The 6,739-nt window shown below is 55.8% G+C and overlaps 1 protein-coding gene across 1 annotated transcript in view; it reads right to left on the bottom strand.

The window, feature by feature from the left end:
• Positions 1 to 6,739, bottom strand: part of Adcy1 (adenylate cyclase 1 (brain)) — a gene marked incomplete at its 5' end in the record, with an annotated part of 96,999 nt that overhangs the window by 82,775 nt on the left and 7,485 nt on the right.

Below are 6,739 nucleotides of genomic sequence, written 5' to 3' on the forward strand. Positions count from 1 at the left end.
GAGGCCAGAGCCTCCCAGACCCACAGCACAGGAGGCCCCAGGCTGGGCACAGGTGCAGACACGCGCACGTCCATCCCGTGTGGTGGCAGGAGTTGAGTGGAATCCAAGGCTAGCATTGTGGGTTGAAGTTTGTCCCCCCAAATTCATATGTGGAAGTCTTAACCCCAGGACCTCAGAGTGTGATGCTATTTACACACAGGGCCTTTAATACGGTACTGAAATGAGGTCATTAGGCCGGCCCTGATCCAGTCTCACTGATGGCCTATAAGAATAGGATATCAGAACAAGGGCACAGGGAGAAGATGGTCTATAAGCTGAGGATGTGGAAGAAACCAGCCTGGACGTCCAGCCTCCAGCACTGGGCAGCAACCATTTCTGTTCCTGAAGCTCCTCCTAGACAGTAACAGCGGGAAGAGCGACTATGCTCAGAGGCTCGTGGAACATTCCAGGGAGGCTCAGGGAAAGTGAACTGACTAAAGTAAACCCCAGGTGGATTGACTTTACATGAAGCAGACTCCAGCCCACCGCGAGGAGACACGGTGTCTGGAGATTTGTCCATGTGGGGCCCTGGGGCCAGCTGTGAAGGCCTGGCCAGAAGGGACACTGCTGCTTTGGTAACAACCAGATCCCAACCCAGGAGTGGCGGCGCACACCCAATAATCCCGCACTCTGGGAGCAGAGAATCTCAATTAGCCTGGGAAGCTCTGCAAGACCCTGTCTCAAAATTAAAAGATAAAAAGTACAGAAGAGGTAGAGGTACAGCTCAGGGCAAAGGTCCTGGCTTCAATCTCCACTGGCGGGGAACGGAGACAGAACCCCAGGAATGTAGCATTTCTGATTTCCTGGTCCTGAACCAGCTACAGCCAAGCCCTCACAGGACTGAGAACAGAATCCACAGGACCCGGCCATGGCTAGGAGGACACGCTGCCTGGTCACATGGCCAGATGCAGTGGCCCAGGATGAGGCTCAGCCCCAGGCATCAGCCCTGACTGCCGGCCCAGCAGGACTCCTGCTCTAGTCTGATCCCGACGTCCCAGGCCACAGGTACAGAGCTAGACAGACACTTCTCAAGAGCCACACAGGACCATGAGAAGTCGGCAGGGAACACCCACCCCACCCAACGCAGGCCACAGGCGCTGTGTGAAACAGAATCCTTCCCCATCAGCTGCAGAAACAGAGGATTTCTTCATCTGACTAAACTCAGTATTTCCACCTCTGCCCCAGGAAACGAGAACCTGCAGTTCCAAATGTCACCAGCCCTTGCAGACCTCCCACAAATGCCCCAGACAGGACTGCACACATATTCTTGAAGCAGAGCAGGTAGGGTAGGGCTCTAATGACAGAACTCCTGAGGGAGAGGGTGTCATGGTTTGCGCCTGGATGTCCCCCCAAAGCTTCATGCAGTCATGGGGTGGGCTTCCAGAGTTTGTGATTGATCCAGGATCCACTGCTGGGATTATGGGTGTGAGTGCTGCACCCGCCCTGGAGCTAGAAGCTTGTATATAACATAAGGGAGGGAAAGAGGATGCCCTTCTTGCCTCCTCCTCCCCTTCTTGCTCTTGTTCCTTTTTCTCTTTTCTGCCACCATGCACTGTTGCTCCTCTGCCAGGCCAGCCTGCCTTGGAGCCAGCTGATTACAGACTAAAGCCTCCACAGACTGCGAGCCAAGTAAACCTTTCCCTCTTTAACTTTGGGCGTCGGGTATTTTGTCTCAGCAACAACAGGAAAGTAACTAAGACAGAGGAGACAACCCTGATGGAGAGGAGCCACAGGGACAGCAGGGGTCTCTGGCAGCCTGCACATAAGACCTGGTAGTGTACGGCACCCCTGGGTGCTGAGCCAGGGAGCACTAGGACGGTAAGTGGAGAGAGGACAGAGTTGGACAGCAGAGAAGGATTCGGGCACCTTCTAACTTGAGGTGTCTGGAATGACCTCTGTTAAAGTACACTGAAACGACAGCCAGGCCTGAAGTCCCTGTCATGAACTGAATAAGAAATGTCCCCAAAGGCCAAGTGACAGCCTTTGGGAAGTGACTGGATCATGAGGGCTGTGACTTCACCAGCATCTTCATCTTCTGGGGAATGGAGCATTCAGGGGCATCACTGGGAGATGAGGAAAACAAGAAACGGGGCCTGCTCAGAGGGACCGAACCACAGCAGCAGGACCTGGGGCACTCGAGTTGGTCCCTGGCTTCTCCTCCGGCCCCAGCCCCCGCTCCCTGCTTCCTGGCTGCCAAGCTGAGCGGTTTTCCTCCACTTGGCCCCTAGCAGAGGACACCAAACGTGCAGAGACCTCACAAGTGACCTTAACCTGAGCGGATTTGCAAACACGGGCCAACCTTAATGTGAGCGGTTCCTTGCAAATGCCAACATTAAAAACAAGGGAGTAAGCTTAACCAATGGAAGCAGCCACTAAACTTACCTATGTGTAAGGAGGGAATAATCGGCGTAACCGTAACTATTGATTTTACTTCTTCAGTCATCACCCTATAAACAAGTGTACCCAACGCTTAGACATCAGTACATTAACCTCTTTTGGTTCCGTGATTCCACGCTCATGAATTGTATCGACACAAACAAACTCTTTAGAAATTCTATTGTGCCTCGGTTTACTTTTCTACACCTCAAGGATCTGTCCAGCAGGGGGCTGAAAATATTCTCCAGTCAACAGTCAGACGTACTCTAGAAATACACTGAAGTCATTTTCAAAGTGGTGACCAGGAGTAAGGACAATGACCACGGATCTGCAGGGCCCCAGCCTCAGCGAATGGCCAGCCTCTGCCAGAACCCCCAGACTCAGGTTCAGCCGACCCAGAGGGGCCGACACCAACACCACACACTGGCGGGGTTAGGGCGCTGTCTTTCCTGGATGTCACAACCCCCCATGGGAAGGTAATCATCTAGGAGGGGAGGAGGTGGCAGAGTGGCCAATGGAATGGTTTCCCACAGCCCTGAACATGATCACGGTGACCCTGACACCTCTACGATGACAACAAACCTACAAAATGACCCCGAACATCTATCTCATTGTAGCCCTGAATGTCTGCATTTCCAGATGACTCTGAGCAACTAATTCACTGTGACCTGAACCTTTCCATGCAATTCTGTACATCTCACTGTGACCTGAACATCTAATTGTGACCCTGACACTTCCCAGTCACCTTGAACATCTGTGACCCGAACACCTGACTGTGATCCTGCTATCTCTGCGCCACTCTTAACCTCGCTGTGACCTGACCCCTCCGTGTGACATGAACACCTTCCCGTGACTGAACACCACCCTTTTGATGCTTTTTCCTGAGCTGCGGTCGTGGAGCGCACAGGTTTTGGGCCCAGCTTTCCCCATGAACCACCAGCGAGGCCGTTAGGATATGCTAAGTGCCCTCAGTCACTCACTGTGCCGGCGACCTCAGTGACCTCAACATACTGCTGGCAGGGCTGTTCTGCCTCTCACAGAGCCGTGCTCTTACACTGTCATTCTTGCTGACTTCCCTTCCCTCATCCCTCTCGTGACCGGGTCCTTGGAGGTGACGTCCCGCCTAGCGTGACACCCTCGCTACTCCCACAGCTGGCTCCGGGGCAGAGAACCTGCTTTGCTAAGTCCAGGCCCGCCCCGCCGGCTGCCCCACAGTTCTGAGCTGGAATCACCGCAGTGCAGGAGCTTCTGCTGTGGGAGTGCACCGCTCAGGGCGCAAGGCTAAACACCAGCCTGCGTGCCACCCCTTGTGAGTCCCAGCCCCGGCCGGCACTTCTCCCTCGTCCACATCTGCCGCCTGGCTCACCCGCAAACGGCCCCAAAGCCCTCCCAGATTGGACGTGCAAAATCAGACGGCCAAGCCGCCCCGAGCCTTCCCACCACTGGGGATGCATCTGGGTTCACCGAAGGAGGGACAAGTGTGTCCCCCTGCACCCCCCAGCACAGCACCCACAGTGCTCACACAAGTGCTATGTGCCACGTCCTCTCTGCATGTATTTGTCCTTAGAAACATCCAGGATGAGCACACAAGTGATGTGGACCACGCCCATGGCCTTGGCCCTAGGAGAATTCGGGTAGGAAGCTCAGCCAGAGGAAGCCCAGTCCAGCAGTTGGTGATGTTCCGGACTCTGGGCTGTAAGAGGAGCGGGTCACAGCCTCAGAGCAGAACACACACCTCGGGAGGCCGCGTGGCACCTGACCGCCACGAGGCGTAAAAGCTAGGCAGGCTGCTCTGGGGGCTCCTGAGGGAACCTGCCCTGGGCCAAACACCAGAGCAGAGCCCAGTGCTGCAGGCTACAGGCTGTGTGTCTGGATCCAAGTGCTGAGTGGACAGACTTCAGGGACCCCATGTCCTCTGCACAAGCTGGAGGATGTCAGGGCCACCACGCACAGCACTAGAAAGGTGTCCACAGCCCCAACGCAGGACAAGAGCAGGGGCTGAGGGTGGGGAGACTGAGGCAGGAGGGTCTCTCCAGACAACAAGGTGCACTGTCTAGTTAGATGAGGCAGATGAGCTCCAATGGGAGTCATCAGGCACCATATGGTCCGGAAGGGGCCACGAGCTAAGCTGACGAGGCCTTCACAGGAAGTCACCAGCCCCTTCCCAAGGAACGTGAAAGGCAGGCGGACCCCAGCCCTCAAAATAAAACCTATAATTAAGAACAACATAATCTCGCTTTTGAGATTCGTCCACAGCCTCACTTCCTTTCTCTCCTGGCTTCCTCCCAGAACACAATGGACTCAGATTGCGGAGTGGGAAAGGGGGTCAGAGGGGGAACAGCTGGTGCCTCTGTCTGTCAGACCGGCTGACCAGCCTGGGGGCCACCCCTTCCTCCCCAGGCGCCTCAGGACCTGGGGCAGAGGAGACCTTGTTCCCCCTACTTGGCCAACTAGAGCAGCGGAGCCAGCTCTGGCCTGTCTGGAAGTGGTCTACACCCCACCCCTGCAGCCACCGTCCCCGGGACAGCACTCACTCCCCCTCTGGTCCCCACCCCAGCCACGTTCCTGCCTGTGAGGCCTTGCCTTCCCCTTCTGTGGCTGCAGCTTCTTCCTCCCAATCTTGCTAAGTTTCTGGGCCTTTACCTGGGCTCCCACACACCTGTCTCACGTATGGACGAACTGATGGGGATGCAGCTCAGGCCTCTTACCTACTTCCCGATAAAGAGGGGAGCCCAGTCTCATCATCCGACACCTGCTCCATGCCACAAACCACCTCTGCCCATGTGCACCCCCGGGATCATGTGATGTGACAAGGGCAGGGGATTCCCACTTAGGGCGGAGGTCTGCAGGCACCGAGCAGCCCTGGAAAATGCCCCCCTCTTCCCCTGTTCCCCGCCCACCAAGCACCACTGATCCCATTACACAGACAGACACCATGGGGGCCATGAGGAGGACGAGGTCCCCCAAGCACCGCGACACCCTCATGGTTCCCCGACTCTCCTGAACAAGGCCCCCATGAGGGGGAGCCCCACCACCTGAAGCACAGCCCCCACCTCACAGAGCTCAAACAGGAGGTGCATAGTTAGGGCCTAAGAAGGCTACACTAGAGCCGGGTGTGGTGGCACATGCGTGGAATCCCAGCACTTGGGAAGCTGAGGCAGGAGATTGCTGTGAGTTTGAGGCCAGCCTGGGCTATACAGCAAGACCCTGTCACCAAAAAAAAAAAAAAGAAAGAAAGAAAGGATGCTACTACATTCAATCATCTTTCCACCAAGACCCAGGGCAGCTGGCCTCAGATGTTTCAAATTGGCCCCTTCATGGGACCTGCCTGGCAGGGCAGAACCAAGAAGAGCAGCATCTCCCAGGGAAGCAGGCCTGGGCACGTCTGCAAGAGGGGCTCGTGGGTACCTACATGCATCTGCGCATGTGTGCTCCCAGGACTTGCTCCACGCGTCCCCAGGGCTGGCCCTGCCGCAGCAGGGGATGGTGGCCGGCAAGGGTCAGAATGTGAGACATCCAGGCAAGCTTATGCCCAGTTTAACTCCGACACACACGGGCCGATACACAAATATTTGCAGGAATATACATGCGCACAGCTGTTCCAGCTCTGTCTGCTGACAGATGCAAAGGTGCCGTCACCACAAGGACACCCGGAGCCCAGACTGCAGTCCTTCGCAGCAAAGGAATGGAGATCCCTGGTGAAGGGCTGAGTGTGAGGCCGGGGAAGGAGACGCACACCCCAAGCCTGGAGCATCTGTAGTGCCACAAGGTAAGGACAGGGCTTTAACATGTCACACACACAATGGCAGGTGTGTCCGGGACACAGGAGCCAGATGGAGGAGCTCTGAGCAGCCAGAGCTGGAACAATCTGAGAATAAATAAGGTGGCGCTGAATTATTACCCAGGTGTGAGGTAAACACCCTGGAATCTGCACTGGGAGAAACACGTGGCGGAGTTATATATGACAGACAAACAGACCAACAGACAGGCAGGCAAACAGACAAGCAGACAGACAGACAGACAGCATCAGGAGCCACTCAGCTAGAGTCCCTGGTGTGGGCAGGGCATCCCTGGTGTGGGCGGGGCACAGCGCCTCCCCACAAGCACAGCAAGGGGAAGGAAGTGGGGGGGACGCTCAGTCAGAGGCAATCAGGTGGACAGATGTGGACAAGGTACGAGAGCTGCAGCTGAAGACCCAGGGACCACCTCCCCCCCGCCCCCGTAACCATGAGAAAACCATTGGCCGGGGCAATTTAGCGACTTCACAAGATCTTGTCTCAAAATAAAAGTTTTAAAAAAAGAAGAAAGGAAAAAGGAGGGAGGA

The sequence above is a fragment of the Chinchilla lanigera genome, unplaced genomic scaffold (genome assembly GCF_000276665.1).
Source record: "Chinchilla lanigera isolate Chin_1 unplaced genomic scaffold, ChiLan1.0 scaffold00055, whole genome shotgun sequence".
Taxonomy (NCBI): Eukaryota; Metazoa; Chordata; class Mammalia; order Rodentia; family Chinchillidae; genus Chinchilla; species Chinchilla lanigera.